This window comes from Pseudocercospora fijiensis, assembly GCF_000340215.1.
Source record: "Pseudocercospora fijiensis CIRAD86 unplaced genomic scaffold MYCFIscaffold_2, whole genome shotgun sequence".
In the NCBI taxonomy this organism is placed as follows: domain Eukaryota; kingdom Fungi; phylum Ascomycota; class Dothideomycetes; order Mycosphaerellales; family Mycosphaerellaceae; genus Pseudocercospora; species Pseudocercospora fijiensis.
The window spans coordinates 4335251-4352428 of record NW_006921533.1 but is presented as its reverse complement, the minus strand read 5'-3'; positions in this window follow the sequence as shown (position 1 = coordinate 4352428).

Genomic DNA, 17178 nt, shown 5'->3' with positions numbered 1-17178 from the left:
GAACTAGGAGGAGAGGGAGGAAGGTAGGCAAGTTAGCCTATTACTAAGCGCTAAGCCCTGCCTAAGGCACTAAGACCCTAGCTTTACTTGGCCTAGTTACATACTAATCACATATAGCCTCTAATACACGCTTCCTTTCTAAAGGCCGCGCCCTCGTAGCCTTTCTATATTCTAACCTCGACTTCCGCTACTAACTTAGTAAGTCTAATAAGTTGCTTAGCCCGCGCTAAATTAAACACTTAACTACCTAATTATATAACTATATTAAACCTTACCTTCTAACACAATGTCTAACTCTAACTACGCTATCCTTGCATATAATAAACTATAAAGTAATATATATCTATAAGAATTAAGGGCCTTTAACTAATTATAATACAAGCGCGTCTTCCCTACTATAATAGGTAGACGTACGAGGTATTGCAGCCCTGCCTCCGTTCTAAGTAATGTCGTACCGAGTTCTTTGCGTCTACTCTTAAAAGACCTAGAAATGTCCGCTCCGAGGGTTGTTCTTATTATTACGAGGGCTATTATTATCCGTAGTTTCGCTAGCCCTAATTAGTTAGGTTTAGCAGCCTTTAATTGTTAATCTTATCTTATCTTTTCAAAAAACACAGTTCGTCTAGTTTCTATAAGTAAAGGCTATTATAAGTGTAATAGTTAAGGTTCGCCTCGCTTAAAAGATCGGAAAGATCGAGAAGTAACCTATTATCCGCAAGATCGACCCCGGCTAGCTTAGCTCTATAGTTTTTGCCCTTAGTTAGTCTATTAGTCGCTTAATCTTTTAACTTAGTTAAAGTTTTAATTAAACCTTTAATAGGCTCAATCTTTTAGGCGGCTTAAAGTTTTAATTAAAGTTTTAATTAAAGTTTTAATTAAAGTTTTAATTAAACTTTTAATATAGCTATTCTTTTAACTTAACTAGTGTAGTGCGTTTCTGTCCTTAGGCCGTAGTATAGGTAAGGTTGCCTTAGTAGGCGTAGCGACAATAAGTAAGGTTAGCAATAGTAGCGAGCGGGTAATATTAATAATAGCGGCGCTAGTCGTCTTAGCGCTAACTTTACCTTACTTTTAATTTCCTTCGACTAGTAACACTTTAACTAGCGACACACTCTGTAATACTGTTACTAATATAGCCGCGCCGGCCGCGCCGCCGTTATTATTATTATTACTATTTACGCGCGCGCCGTCCTCGCAAATCGCCTAGGCCTTAAGGCCTCGATAGAAGGAAAGAATAAGAGAGGCGCTAAGAGAAGGGTCTTATAGGTTGCGCTAGTAAAGAGGTAGATCCCTTAAAAGAGTAGGCGATTGATTAACGCGTTATAGCGCGTTTGTTAATACTCGGTATACGTCTATTATAGTAATATAGTCCTATTATCCTAGTTTGCCGGCCTCTAATTAGTTAGCTAATAGTACCCTAGAGGTAGCATTAATCCTAAGCCTTAGTAACATTACGAGCTTTTAGCCTTCTTCTTGTCCTTTACGCTAGTCTAATACTTATCTAATAACTTAGTTATGTCTTTAAAAGAGGCTTTAGCTTCCTACGAGTCCTATTTAGGTAAATAGCCTTACTATCTTAGGAGGTACTCCTTCTTACTTTGTCTAATCCGATACTTTAGGATACGTTCTATAGACTATAGCTCTTCGCTATTAGCTAGTATGTCCTCGGATTTAGTAGGTACTTTATCCCCTTCGCGTAGGTAGTACGGCTTAAGGAGGGATATATAGAAGGTGTTATAGATAGTATAATAAGGTAGAAGCTATAGTTAATAGGCCTAGGTACCCCTAGGTTCTCGGATACGGAAAGGGCTAATATACCTTAGTGCAAGTTTAGGCCTTGTTTTGCTATTAGGCGAGGGGTGTTTACGGATACGGAGGTTCTTCGTACTAAGCATAACTAGGTCGCCTTGCTTAAAGGTTATTAGAAGGTAGTGTTTGTTATAGTAGGCCTTCTAATAGGCCTAGGCCTTTGCTAGGTTATTAGCTATCTTAGCGTAAATCTCTCGCATCTTTTAAACCCTCTTAATAGCCGCTAGTATCTTAGGGGTTAGTACTTAACGTTTAGGGGCTTAACGCGCTTCCCTTTCCTTACGCTCGGCCTTAAGCGAGGCGAATAGATCTTGTAGTAAGGTAGCGTTCTAGCCTATTATAGCTATATATAGTAAAACCTTAGTTAATAAGTAGACACTGTTATTATACACGAATTTAGCTAGTTATAGGAGGTTGACCTAGTCGTTAGGGTTCTCGTTAATATAACTGCGTAGATACTGCTATAGGGTAGCGTTTTGCCTCTCGGTTTGGCTATCTGTTTGTAGATAGAAGGCTATAGATAGCCGATACTTAAGCCTTAGCTATAGGCATATCTCACTCTAATAATAGAATATAAATGTCGAGCCTCGGTTAGAGACTATCCCTTTAGGGGTCCCCTAATAGGTATAGAAGATGTTGTTCTATAGCGCTTCTACTATATTAATAGTAGTCTAATCTTTCCGCGCCGGGATATATCGAGCGCCCTTAGTAAACCGGTCTATAACGACTAGGATAGCGTTAAAAATGTCTTTGCTTCCTCTTCGCTTAGTAGGGGGAAGACCTATAATAAAATCCATTATAAGCTCTACAAATAGCTTATAAGGGATTAGTAATAAGGACAACTCGCTAAAAGGCTAATGCTTTAGTGCCTTAATACGTTAATATACGGTATACGTGTTTACGTAGTCCTTTATATCCCGCTTACTATTTAGCTAGTAGTATATGCGCAATAGTAGCTCGTACGACCTCTCTATACTATAGTAACTAGTAAGCTTACTATTATAGTGTCGCTTAAGAAGTTCTTATCTAATCGATTGTTTAGCGGGGATATAGTATCTGCCCTTAAACTTTAAGTATGTTAGGGCTAAAGAGGCTATACGTAATTAGCATGTAACTAGGCCGAGTGAAGCTAGGGTCTCGATGCCTTAGGTAGGGCTTGGCGCTTAGCGTTAGGCTAACTCTCCTGCCTTCCTCCCTCTCCTCCTAGATCCTTATCGAATACTATACTAATTTACTACTACCCTATCTACCTGCTAACATAACCCTTCTTATATAGTATTCGATCTACCCTTTAAGGGTAGCAGCTAGATAGTCCTTATTTCAAGCTTTTAGCGGTATAGCTACGAAAACTATCGGTTTAACTATATTACGCCCGAAGGACGGGACCTATACGTACTATTCTACTAAGAACAACCGTACCAATTATTAAGCAAGGCCTTCTACACGGCCTATTATACTAAGTTAATCGTACTAGACTAATACCTACTAATTCCGCTATATCCGCATTTTAGGGGCTAACAATATATTATTAGTATTACCCCCTACTACAATAGCCGGCTTATTACGAAGCAACAACAACCGTGCTGCCGCTAGTAGCGCTAGCAATAACAACGCTAGTAGCACGGTTCCCGCTAAAGTGCCTGCTAAAGTGCCTCCTGCTAAAGAGCCTACCGGAGAGCCTATTAAAGAAGAACCTGTAATTCTAGGTAATGATCCAGAATTGCCTGTTAACGACATTCTTAATAATATTGTCAATCGGCGATATAGCTAGCTAGCCTTTAGCCCCTAACTAGTAGGGAGACTCTAAGAAGCTACCTAAAACAGGCTCACTGCCCTACGTTAAGAGCAATAGCTAAAGGATAACCTCCTCGAAATTCGTCGCCTTTAGGAGGCCCTAACAACCAATACTAAGCCGACCGCAGGGCCTTCCTTACTATTAGTCCTAGTCTAGAAGAAGGATGCTAAACTTAAGGACTACACCGTGTTTAATAGCTCTAGTCGCAAGCAATATAATAATTACATACGTAATTGCGAGCTCAACTAGCGAAATGCACTAAGGGCTCTTCTAGACGACTATTCCTTAGTTGTTTACGCTATGTAGTATATTAATAGTAACCTAAAGCGCACCTAGGACGACCATTTCGATTCCCTTAATAATTAGACTGCTATTTAGTAGAAAACCTACAAGACTATTATGCTAGACACTCTTAGAAACCCGATACTAAGACAATAGCATGCTTAGGACTAATACCTTCGAGCTAAACAAAAGACTAACTAGTCGGCTCGTTCATTTAAGGCCTATTTAAAGACCCTCGAGGATAACCTTCCGGCTAAGACTAATTCTATATAGATCTCGGAAATACGCCTAAAACTAAAATAGGAATTAGTCCTTAAATTAGACCGCCGCCGTATGTTTGAACAGACTAATCTTATACGCATTTAATTTATAGTTAAAGTCGAGACTATAGAGCGTATAGTATAGCTCTAACAACGGTTGGAATCTAAGATACGCCTAGCTACCTATCGTAGCCGCGGAGGAAATCAAGGTTCGTATTAGAACAACACTAGTGCTAACAATAGAGGTAGTAACAACAACGACCGTAGGAGAAGCCGTAGCCGACGGCTATATAGAGGAGGCCGTAACAGGGGCCGTAGAAGGGGCTCGTATCCCTATAGTACTAATCGCTCGGCTAATAATAGCGGTAATAGCTATAGCAATCCCCTAACCGGACTAAAGTGCTTTAATTGTAATAGTACTAGCTATCTACTAGGCTAATGCGACAAACCTAAGGACTAGGCCCGAATCGACCGCGCTGCCGCTAAGCACCGAAAGCACCTTTTAGCAGCTAACGCTACCCCTATAGGCTAACCTTCTTATTAGTCGAAAAAAGAATAAGCGCCGTACTAACTATTAGCCTTATACGGCGTAAGACCATCGACATTGTGCTAGCTATTATACGTACCTATCTCGTATCGGACACGTATAGGACTAACTATAAGACTAAGGTTACACTAGATCTAGGAAATTCAGTTAGTACCCTTATTAGCCATCGCCTAGCTAAGCAATTAGACCTTCGACAACTGCCTAGGACTAACCTGCTAACCCTTGCTTAGTTTAATAACGCTCGGCACTTAACCTACGGAGCCTACTATGTCTATATAGCCCTAAGAGACAACCTCGGCAATAAGCGCCTACTAAACTTCACTGCCTACGCGGTAGATATAGACAGCCTCCTATCCGATATTATTATTAGCAACCCTGTTCTTAAGTACTATGCTATAGTTATAGACTTAGGCAGTTAACAATAGCGATTTAGAATCGCTAGGAAAGAGGATATTAAACACATCGACATTAGCGAGTGTCCTAATAATATTAGGGTCCTATTTATTAGCAACCTAACTCCCGCCTTAGCTAATCTAACTACCGACCTGCTCGGTAGTAATAACGATGAACCAGTGCCCCCTAATAGTATAGATCCTGAATAGCTTAAGCGTATACTAGAACCTATTCGAGAGACCTATATTAATGTGTTTAAACACTACTTAGCATCGACATTGCCTATGTTTAAAGAGACGGATTATAAGATTGATATTATAGAGGGCAAAGAGGTCCCTTTTAGCCCCCTCTACAACCTTAGTAAGCGAGAGCTTGCTATGTTGCGTAAGTACCTAGAGGAAAACCTAGCTAATAGTCGCATTCGGTATAGTAACAGCCCTGCTAGCGCCCCTATCCTATTCGTACTAAAGAAGGATAGTAGCCTACGCCTCTATATCGATTATCGTAGGCTTAATGCTATTACTATTAAAGACCGCTGTCTACTTCCTCTTATTAATAAGACCCTCGATCGCCTTTCTAGTACTTACTACTATACTATATTAGACATTAAGGATATATACTATCGTATCCGCATCCGTAAGGGTAATAAATAGAAAACAGCCTTCCGTACCCGCTATAGCTATTTCGAGTATCTAGTTATGCCATTTAGGCTAGTAAACGCCCCTATAACATTCTAGTCCTATATCAATCGGGCCCTATTAGGCCTATTAGATCACCTCTGTATAGTTTACCTAGATAACATCCTAGTTTACATACACTTACCTAACATTGTAGAACACTAGGCTACAGTCCGTAAGGTACTCGATCGCCTAAGGGCCTATAGCTTGTATTATAAGCCTTCTAAATGCACCTTTGCTACTAAAGAGGTGTCCTTCCTTAGCTTCCTCGTATTAACTAAGGGTATTAAGGCTAATCCTAATCGGATTAAAACCATTACTAAATAGCCTGTTCCTACGTTAATTAAGGAACTGTAGTCGTTCCTCGGTTTTGCTAACTTCTATCGCCGATTTATTAAGGGCTATTCGAGGCATGTAATGCTATTAACTAAGCTTACTAAAACCAAGGCTAATCCATCTAGAGAGTTTAGATAGACTAACAAGATACAAGCCGCTTTTAACGGTCTAAAGAAACGATTTACTAAAGTCCCCTTATTGCACTATTTCGTACTAAGCAAACAGATCCGAATTGAGACTAACGCTTTACAGTTCGCTGTATTAGCTATTATGTTACAGCAGGCTAATAATACCTACTAGCACCCGATTGCCTTCTTCTTAAGGAAGATAATTAATGCTAAACGTCGCTACGAGACCTACGAGCAAGAGCTCCTAGCTATTATCGAGGCCTTTAAGCATTAGAGGCACTACCTCGATAGGGCTTAATATATAATATAGGTCTATACAGACTATAACAACCTCCGTAGAATCACGAAGGTTACTAGGGTTATAGGTCGATAGGCTAGATAGGCCGTCTACCTCGCTAGGTTTGATTTTAATATATTATATCGGCTAGGCGTAAGCAACCCTACTAATAGCCTATCGAGGCGACCTAATTACGATAGCGGGACTTAGCAATCCATCAATTCATTGTTTCTAACCCTATAGCATAAGATTGCTATAGCCCGTGTTGTTAATAAGCAAGCGTAGGATAAGCGGCTTACCGGACTCCGCGATAGCTTAAAGTATGTTAATGCTCTTACTATATTAATAGTGCGTATTAAGGACACAGATAGGAGAAGTTATAATAACTCCCTAGTCGATATCGCTATATATAGTAATAGCGATAGCACTGCTGTAGTTAATCCGGCTACTAGTACTATTAGATATATACAATACGTACCTCGTTTAATAGCGAGGGTACTATTAAATAACCTTGCAAATAGGGATAGTTAATCGTTTATAGATAAGCTGTTACAGGCTTAGTAGAGGGACGCCTTTGCTACTAAACGTATAGACAAGCTTGTAAGTAGGCGAAGGACTCGATCTAGTAAGAGTAACAATTAGTCGATCGATAACAAAGGTTATTTAAAGTTTAAGGGCAGATACTATGTCCCCGCTAAACATTCGATCCGACAAGAACTTCTTAAGCGACACTATAATAGTAAGCTTGCCGGTTACTATAGTATAGAGAGGTCGCACGAGCTACTATCGCGCACATACTACTAGCCAAATAGTAAGCGGAATATAAAGGACTACGTAAACACGTATGCCGTGTATTAACGAGTTAAAGCGCCGAAGCACTTGCTATTCGGCGAGTTGTCTTTACTCCCTGTTCTAGAGAAGCTATTTGCAGAGCTTACAATAGACTTTATTATAGGACTTCCGCCTACTAAGCGCAGGGGGGAAGTGTATAATACTATCCTTGTTGTAGTAGATCGATTTACTAAGGGCGCTCGATATATCCCGGCGCGTAAGGATTGGACTACTATTAATATAGCAGAGGCGCTATAGACTAACATCTTCTATACCTATTAGGGAACCCCTAAAGGGATAGTCTCTAACCGAGGCTCGATATTCATATCGCACTATTAGAGCGAAATATGCCTGCAGCTAAGACTGAAGCATCGGCTATTAATAGCCTTCTATCTATAGACTAACGGTTAAACAGAGAGGCAGAATGCCACCCTGCAGTAGTACCTGCGCAGTTACATTAATAAGAACCCCGAAGACTAGGTCAACCTCCTATAACTAGCTGAATTCGTGTACAATAACAGTGTCTACTTATCTACTAAGGTCTCCCCTTATTTTGCTATAATAGGCTAGAACGCTGCCTTACTACAAGATCTATTTACCTCGCTCGAGGCCGAGCGCAAGGAAAGGGAAGCGCGTTAAGTACCCGAAACACTAGCGGCTATTAAGAGGGTTTAGAAGATGCGAGAAATCTATACTAAGATAGCCGAGAAGTTAATAAAGGCTTAAGAGTACTAAAAGACCTACTACGACAAGCACTATACGCTAATAACCTTCAAACGAGGCGACATAGTTATACTAAGCACTAAGAACCTCCGCATCCGCAAACACCTATTACCCGATAGCAAAACAAGGCCCAAGCTCGCACTAAGATACATTAGCCTATTCCGCATCCGAGAACCGAAGGGTATACAGGCCTACTAGTTATAGCTTCTACCCTATTACACTATCTATAACACCTTCTACGTATCCCTCCTTAAGCTATACTATTAACGCGAAGGCGATAAAGCGCCTGCTAAGTTAGAAGAAGTCTTAGCTAATAGTAAAGAACTGTAGTCTATAGAACGTATCCTGCAGCACTAGACTAGGAAAGGCAAGAAGGAATACCTCCTAAGGTAGTAAGGCTATTTACCTAAATAGGACTCGTAGGAAGCTAAAGGATCCTTTAAGGATATAACCGAGTTGTTAGATAAGTATTGGACTAGCGTAAAGAACAAGAAGAAGGCCAAAAGCTTATAATGTTACTATTAAGGCCTAGGACAATGCTACCCCCGGGGTGCTATTAGCTAACTAATTAGAGGCCGGCAAACTAGGACAATAAGACTATACTAAACGCGCTATAACGCGCGTTAATTAATCGCCTACTCTTTTAAGGGATCCACTTCTTTACTAGCGCTACCTATAAGACCCTTCTTTTAACGCCTCCTCTTGTTCCTTTATTCTATTAAGGCCTAAGGCCTAGGCGATCGGCGGGGATGGCGCGCGCGTACGAATAACGGTAATAAGGATAATATTGTCGCGCTACGAGCTGGTAGTATACCGGCGGCCGGCGCGGCTATATTAGTAACGGTATTGCGGAGTGTGTTATTAGTCGAAGAAGGAAGTCGAAAGCAAGGTAAAGTTGGCGCTAAGACGACTAGCGCTGCTATTGTTAACATTACTTGCTATTATCGCTACGCCTATAGACACAACCTTACCTACACTACGAGCCTAAGGCACCTTTAATTAAAACTTTGATTAAAGCTTTAAGCCTATTAAAGGTTTAATTAAAACTTTAAGGCTAAGTTAAAACTTTAACTAAGTCAAAAGATTAAGCGACTAATAGACTAACTAAGGGCAAAACTATAGAGCTAAGCTAGCTAGGGTCGATCTTGCGGACAATAGGTTACTCCTCGATCTATCTAACCCTTTAAGCGAGGCGAACCTCTACTACTACACTTACAATAGCCTTTACCTATAGAAACTAGAAGAACTGAGTTTTTTAAAAAGATATAATTAGTTGACACTTAAAGGCTGCTAAACCTAACTAATTAGGGCTAGTGAAACTACGACAGTAAATAATAGCCCTCGTAATAACAAGAACAACCCTCGAAGCGGACAAACCCTCGGAAGCGGACATTGCTAGGTCTTTTAAGAGTAGACGTAAAGAACTCGGTACGACATTACTTAGAACGGAGGCAGGGCTACAATACCTCGTACGTCTACCTATTACAGTAGGGAAGACGCGCTCGTATTGTAATTAGTCGAAGGCCCTCAATTCTTATAGATATATATTACTTCATAGTTTATTATATAAGGAGATAGCGTAGTTAGAGTTGTACATTGTATTGTTTAGAGGTAAGGTTTGATATAGTTACATAATTAGGTAGTTAAGTGTTTAATTTAGCGCGGCTAAGCAGCTTATTAGACTTGCTAAGTTAGCGGCAATAGAGGTCGGGATTAGAATATAGGCAGGCTACGAGGGCGCGGCCTTTAGAAGGGAAGCGTGTGTTAGGGCTAAAGAGGCTATACGTAATTGGCATGTAACTAGGCCGAGTAAAGCTAGGGTCTCGATGCCTTAGGTAGGGCTTAGCGCTTAGCGTTAGGCTAACTCTCATACCTTCCTCCCTCTCCTCCTAGATCCTTATCGAATACTATACTAATTCACTACTACCCTATCTACCTACTAATATAACCCTTCTTATAAAGTAACCCTTGTTATCGATCGACTAGTTACTCTTACTAGATCGAGTCGTTCGCCTACTTATAAGCTTATCGATACGTTTAGTAGCAAAGGCGTCCCTCTGCTAAGTACGTAATAGCTTATCTATAAACGATTAACTATCCCTATTTATAAGGTTATTTAATAGTACCCTCGCTATTAAACGAGGTACGTATTATATATATCTAATAGCACTAGTAGCCGGATTAACTATAGTAGTGCTTTAATCGCTATTACTATATATAGCGATATCGACTAGGGAGTTATTATAACTTCTCCTATCTATGTCCCTAATACGCACTATTAATATAGTAAGAGCATTAATATGCTTTAAGCCGTCGCGGAGTCCGGTAAGCCGCTTATCCTACGCTTACTTATTAATAATACGGGCTATAGCAATCTTATACTATAGGGTTAGAAACAATAAATTAATAGATTGCTAAGTCTCGCTGTTATAATTAGGTCGCCTCGATAGGCTATTAGTAGGGTTACTTACGCCTAGCCGATATAATATATTAAAATCGAACCCGGCAAGGTAGACGGCCTATCTAGCCTATCGACCTATAACCCTAGTAACCTTAGTAATGCTACGGAGGTTGTTATAGTCTGTATAGACCTAGATAGTATACTAAGCACTATCGAGATAGTAACGCTAGTACTTAAAGGCCTCGATAATAGCTAGTAACTCTTGCTCGTAGGTCTCGTAGCGGCGTTTAGTATTAATTATCTTCCTCGAGAAGAAGGCAATTAGGTACTAATAATAGTCCTTACCCGATTGTTGTAATATAATAGCTAATATAGCAAACTGTAAAGCGTTAGTCTTAATGCGAATTAGTTCGCTTAGTACGAAGTAGTATAATAAGGGGACTTTAGTAAATCGCTTCTTTAACCCGTTAAAAGCGGTTTATACTCTATTAGTCTATTTAAACTCTCTAGTCGGGTTGGCCTTAGTTTTAGTAAGCTTAGTTAGGGGCATTACGTATCGCGAATAGCCTTTAATAAAGCGGCGATAGAAATTAGCGAAGCTAAGGAACGACTATAGCTCCTTAATGCTAGTAGGTATTAGCTATTTAGTAATAGTTTTAATCCGATTAGGGTTAGCCTTTACACTATTAGTTAATATAAGGAAGCTAAGGAAGGGCACCTCTTTAGTAGCGAAGGTGCATTTAGAGGGTTTGTAGTACAAGCTATAGGCCTGTAAGCGGTCGAGCACCTTGCGTACGGCGGCCTAATATTCCGCAATATTAGGTAAGTGTATATAGACTAGGATATCGTCTAGATAGACTACGTAGAGGTAGTCTAATAGGCCTAATAGGGCCCGATTAATATAGGACTAGAATGTTACAGGGGCATTAGCTAGGCTAAATAGTATAACTAAGTACTTAAAATAGCTATAGCGAGTATAGAAGGCTATCTTCTATTTATCGCCCTTACAAATACAAATGCGGTAATAGGCGTCCTTAATGTCTAATATAGTATAGAAGTAGGCGCTAGAAAGGCGATCGAGGGTCTTATTAATAAGCGGAAGTAGATAGTAGTCTTTAATAGTAACAGCGTTAAGCCCTCTATAATTAATATATAAACGTAGGCCGCTATCCTTCTTTAGCACGAATAGGATAGGTGCACTAGTAGGGCTGTTACTATACTAAATTCGACTATTAGCTAGGTTCTTATCTAGGTACTTACGTAGTATAGCAAGCTCTCGTTTACTAAGGTTATAGAGGGGCCTAAAAGGAACCTCCTTGCTTTATATAATATCGATCTTATAGTCCGTCTCCTTAAATATAGGCAATGTCGATACTAGGTAGTGTTTAAATATATTAATATAAGTCTCTCGAATAGGCTATAGGATACGAGCGAGTTAATCAGGGTCTATGCTATTAGGGGGTATAGGTTTATCGTTGTCCCCTAATAGGTCGACTATTAGGTTAGCTAGGGTTAGGTTGCTAATAAATAGGACCCTAATATTATTAGGGCACTCGCTAACATTAATATGTTTAATGTCCTCTTTCCTAGCGATTCTAAATCGCTATTATTAACTGCCTAAGTCTATAGCGATAGCATAGTGCTTAAGGACAGGGTTGCTAATAATAATAGTAGCTCCCTTATATAGGTTGTCTATATCTACTATGTAGGCAGTAAAGTCTAGCAGGCGCTCGTTGCCGAGGTTATCTCTTAGGACTATATAAACATAGTAGGCTCTATAGGTTAAGTGCCGAGCGTTATTAAACTAAGCAAGAGTTAGTAGGTTAGTCCTAGGCAATTGTCGAAGGTCTAATTGCTTAGCTAGGCGATAGCTAATAAGGGCACTAACTAAATTTCCTAGATCTAGTATAACCTTAGTCTTATAGTTAGCTCTATATATATCCTATACGAGGTAGTTGCGTATAATAGCTAGCATAATGTCGATAGTCTTACGCTATATAAGGCTAACAGTTAGTACGGCGCTTATTCTTTTTTCGACTAATAAGAAGGTTAGCCTATAGGGGTAGCGTTAGCTACTAAAAGGTGCTTTCGGTACTTAGCGGTAGCACGGTCGATTCGGGCCTAATCCTTAGGTTTGTCGTATTAGCCTAGTAGATAGCTAGTACTATTACAATTAAAGCACTTCAATCCGGTTAGAACATTGCCGTAGCTGTTATTATTAGTTAAGCGGTTAGCGTTGTAAGGATACGAGCCTCTTCTACGGCCCCTATTACGGCCTCCTCTATATAGCCGTCGGCTACGGCCTCTTCTACGGTTAGTGTTACTATTCCTATTGTTAGTATTGTTATTCTAGTAGGACCCTTAGCTATTACCTCTACGGGTACTACGATTGCCGCGGTTAGTACTAGCTAGTCGGATCCTCGATTCTAGTCGTTACTAGAGCTAAATAGCCCGTTCGGCTGTTTCTACTTCGACTATAAATTAAATGCGTATTAGGTTAGCCTATTCGAATACACGACGGCGGTCCAATTTAAGGACTAATTCCTATCGCAATTTAGGGCGTATTTCGGAAATCTAGAAAGAGTCGGTCTTAGCTAGCAAATCGTCCTCGAGGGTCTTTAAATAGGCCTTAAATAAACGAGCTAATTAATTAGTCTTTTGCTTAGCTCGAAGGTACTAGTCCTAAGCGTGTTGTTGCCTTAGTATAGGGTTTCTAAGGGTATCTAGCATAATAGTTTTGTAGGTTTGCTACTAAATAGCGGTCTAATTATCGAGGGAGTCGAAATAGTTATCCTAGGTGCGCTTTAGGTCTCTATTAATATATTGCATAGCATAGACGACTAACGAGTAGTTATCTAGAAGAGCCCTTAGTACGTTCCGCTAGTTAAGCTTATAGTTACGGATATAGTCGTTATATTGCTTCCGACTAGAGCTATTAAACATAGTATAGTCCTTAAGCTTAGCATCCTTCTTTTAAATAGTTAGTAAGGAAGGCCCTACTATCGGCTTAGTATTAGTTGTTAGGGCTTCCTATAGGCGGCGAATTTCGAGGAGGTTGTCCTTTAATTATTATTCTTAACGTAAAGTAGCGAGCCTGTTTTAGGTAGCTTCTTAAAGTCTCGCTACTAGCTAGGGGCTAAAGGCTAGTTAGCTATATCGACGGTTAACAATATTGCTTAGAATGTCGTTAATAGGCAATTCCGGGTTATTACCTAGAACTATAGGTTCTTCGGTAGGTCTAGTAGTAGGCTCTTTAGTAGGAGGCACTTTAGTAGGTGCTTTAGCAGGCACTTTAGTAGGCACTATGCTACTAGCGTTGTCGTTGCTAGCGCTGCTAGCGGCAGCACGGTTATTGTTTCGTAATAAACCGGCTATTATAAGGGGCGACACTAATAATGTATTATTAGCCCCTAAGATGCGGATATAGCGGAATTAGTAGATATCGGTCTAGTATACTTAACTTAGTGTAATAGGCCGTATAGAAGGCCTTGCTTAATAATTAGTACAGTTGTTTCGATAGAATAGTACGTATAGGTCCTATTCTTCGGGCGCAATATAGTTAGATTAGTCTTATTCGTAGCTATACCGCTAAAAGCTTAAAATAAGGACTATCTAGCTACTACCCTTAAAGGGTAGATCGAATACTATATAAGAAGGGTTATATTAGCAGATAGATAGGGTAGTAGTAGGTATAGGTAGTATTTAATAAGGAACTAGAAGGAGAGGGAGGAAGGCAGGCAAGTTAGCCTATTACTAAGCGCCAAGCCCTGCCTAAGGCACTAAGACCCTAGCTTTACTTAGCCTAGTTACATGCTAATTACATATAGCCTCTAACAATATTTTAGAAAATTAATAATTAAAGGCTACTAAACCTAACTAATTAGGGCTAGCGAAACTACGAATAATAAGATAGAAATAGCCCTCGGAAACAATAGTAATTAGCCCTCGGAACGAATATTACTAGGTCTTTTAGATTAGACGTAAAGAACTCGAATAATATTACTTAGAATAGAGGTAGTACTATAATACCTCGTACGCCTATCTATTATAGTAGAGAAGACGCGCTCGTATTATAATTAGTTAATAGCCCTTAATTCTTATAGCTATATACTACTCTATTATATATAATAATAGTATAGTTAGAGTTAAATATTATACTACTATAAGAAGGTAAGGTTTAATATAGTTATATAATTAGGTAGTTAAGCGTTTAATTTAGCGTAGCTAGATAGCTTAGTTAATCTACTAAGTTAGCGGCAATAGAGGTTAAGACTACAATATAGATAGGCTACGAGGGCGCGGCCTTTAAAAGAGAAGCGTATATTAGAGGCTATATATAATTAGTATATAACTAGCTCGAGTAAAGCTAGGGTCTTAGTACCTTAGGTAGGGCTTAGCGCTTAGCGTTAGGCTAACTAGCCTGCCTTCCTCCTTCTCCTCCTAGATCTCTATCGAATACTATACTAACCTATTACTACCCTATCTACCTACTAATATAACCCTTCTTATATATAGAGGTAGAGTATAGCTAAGTAATATCGCTCATCTAAAAGGTAGCACTACGTACAAGAGTAGCGCTAGAGTATTGCAGTAGACTAGCCGGCTGCTCCCCTTTAGACCGCGTACAGTATAGCGTACTACGCGAGCTTGGCGCTATTCACTGGTTGGTTCCATAATGGCCCACAGTCGGCTGTCTGAAAATAGAAGGAGCGGACTTCCGCCAAGCTTCCAGATCCTGGTGGCTGTGCACTTCTCCGGAGGGGCTGGCTTCAGTGCAACCGTGCCAGTGGTCGCGGTGCACGAACACTCGAGCAGAAAATGATGGCCGGCTGCAACACGGTGTATTTTCGCTCTGAAGCACTAGCAGGTCGTGGCCCAAGCAAAGCAAAGCGGACTGTCTCAGACGAAGGTGCGGGTGCATTAGCGGCCACTGGACGCTCCGCGGTAATATAGCACTGCAGACGTCATCCCGTCACGGTGGGAGCCATCCATCTTCTGGTGCGGTCACCGTTACATTCCACTGCGCTGGGAGAGTCTTTGTTGACGTCCAATTCGAGAAAGGAGGATGGAGGGATGAAGTTGCTGTGGCGGAAAAAGGAAAGGGTTCCGAGCACATGGCGAGGAGCGCGAGCGGATGTATTGCACCGCAGCTCAACCGCATGACCGGGCTCTTCATGTACAGGGAGGGTATGGCATGGCTACCTCCGACGATGATGGCTTTGAGTTGTGCCGACCTCATTCGCTGTTCTCAGAGTTCGCAGGCCTTGAGCAGGACTAGACGAGTGCATAAAGATACCGAAACAAGGGGGTTACCCTGTATACAGGATTGCTGGATGTGGCAGTGCCGCGGAGACCGAGGACGTATGTATAGAATATCGGCTCGCAGCGGTATGCCATTATTGTACGAAAACTGGACACTGGTCCCATGTGATGAGATGACCGGGTGAGGAAGCAGGCTGCTTCTGGCGGTGGCACTTACAATGCTCTCCACGATGCGCTGAAGTTCCTATTCAAAGAAGAACCTTGGAGCGAGTGGCCAAGTTCATGCCCGTTCCCGCATCAGCAATGCCGCGCTACATCCACGTTGAAGGTCGGTGCGAGTGACAGTCGATTGGAGGTCTCGGCAGTGGTTTCTGCTAGAGCCTAGAGAGCAGAGCAGAGCGCGTCTGCGATCAAAGGCCGCTCCGAGGCGGCACGGTGGGCAGATGGACAGCGTGCAGAGGCTATGTACAGTATGGAGGTGTCGCCATGTTCATCGCCGGACGGGCACGATCCGTGGGCTCTAGGCGCTTTCTTTTACCCAATTGTGAAAAATATGCCTGCCAAATATAGATAGCTCGGGTAGCGTGCTTCTCTGCCGCATCTCCGGCCGCAAAGTCCAGACTCTCACCCAGCTTCATCACATTTTCGACGTCTCCAGCATTGGCGTTGGCATGGATGGAGGAATCCCGTCATCACTGGGAATGCCACGCGAGCGCAGCCACAGCGGGGGTTGGGTTGGAGGCGGCTCAACAAGGTACGAGGCGTTTGGCAGCGTCCGGTGCTGACGGGCAGGCGTGAGCGCGGTCGGGTAGGGGTAGGGTAGCAGATGGAAGCGGTGCACAGAGAGGCTGAGCACTCGACGGATGCCGGAAGGGGAATATGGCGACGTCCAGTACGGGCAGGCCTACGCACCGAAGACACAGTTGCTGCAGATGGCCGCCGAAGCATAAGCAGAGCAGAGCAGAGCAGTGCAGTGCAGTGCAGTGCAGTGCAGCGCAGTGCATAGTCTCGCGCGTGCATGACCTGCCCGCCAGGCTCTCACCACTCGCCGTCCGTTATTACCTCTGCGCCGTTCTGCTCGTTCCAGGGTCTGATAGAATGCACAGTCATCATCGTGTGGCAGTGTGAAGACGTCGCATGGGCAGAAAGTCTAAGCAGACATGCAGCGATGCAGTGCCCGAGCGTCTGGCTTTCCGTCAGCCTAGCGAGTGACTCGCGCACTGCTACTGGCACTGCAAGCTTCGACGGGAGCGCGCTGATGGGCCGCGGCCGTCGAGCTGCTACAGGTGAACCTGGTTATAAGCAACCGGCCGGGGGAGCCATAATAATGCTTATAACCCGATGTTGCTTAGAGCTAGGCTTGGCTAGCCCTTAGCTAGGCTCGAAGCAGTTTAGAATAGGTGTATCTTCCGGCCTTCTTTATCTCTTTTCGGACGGAACAGGCCCCAAATACCTCG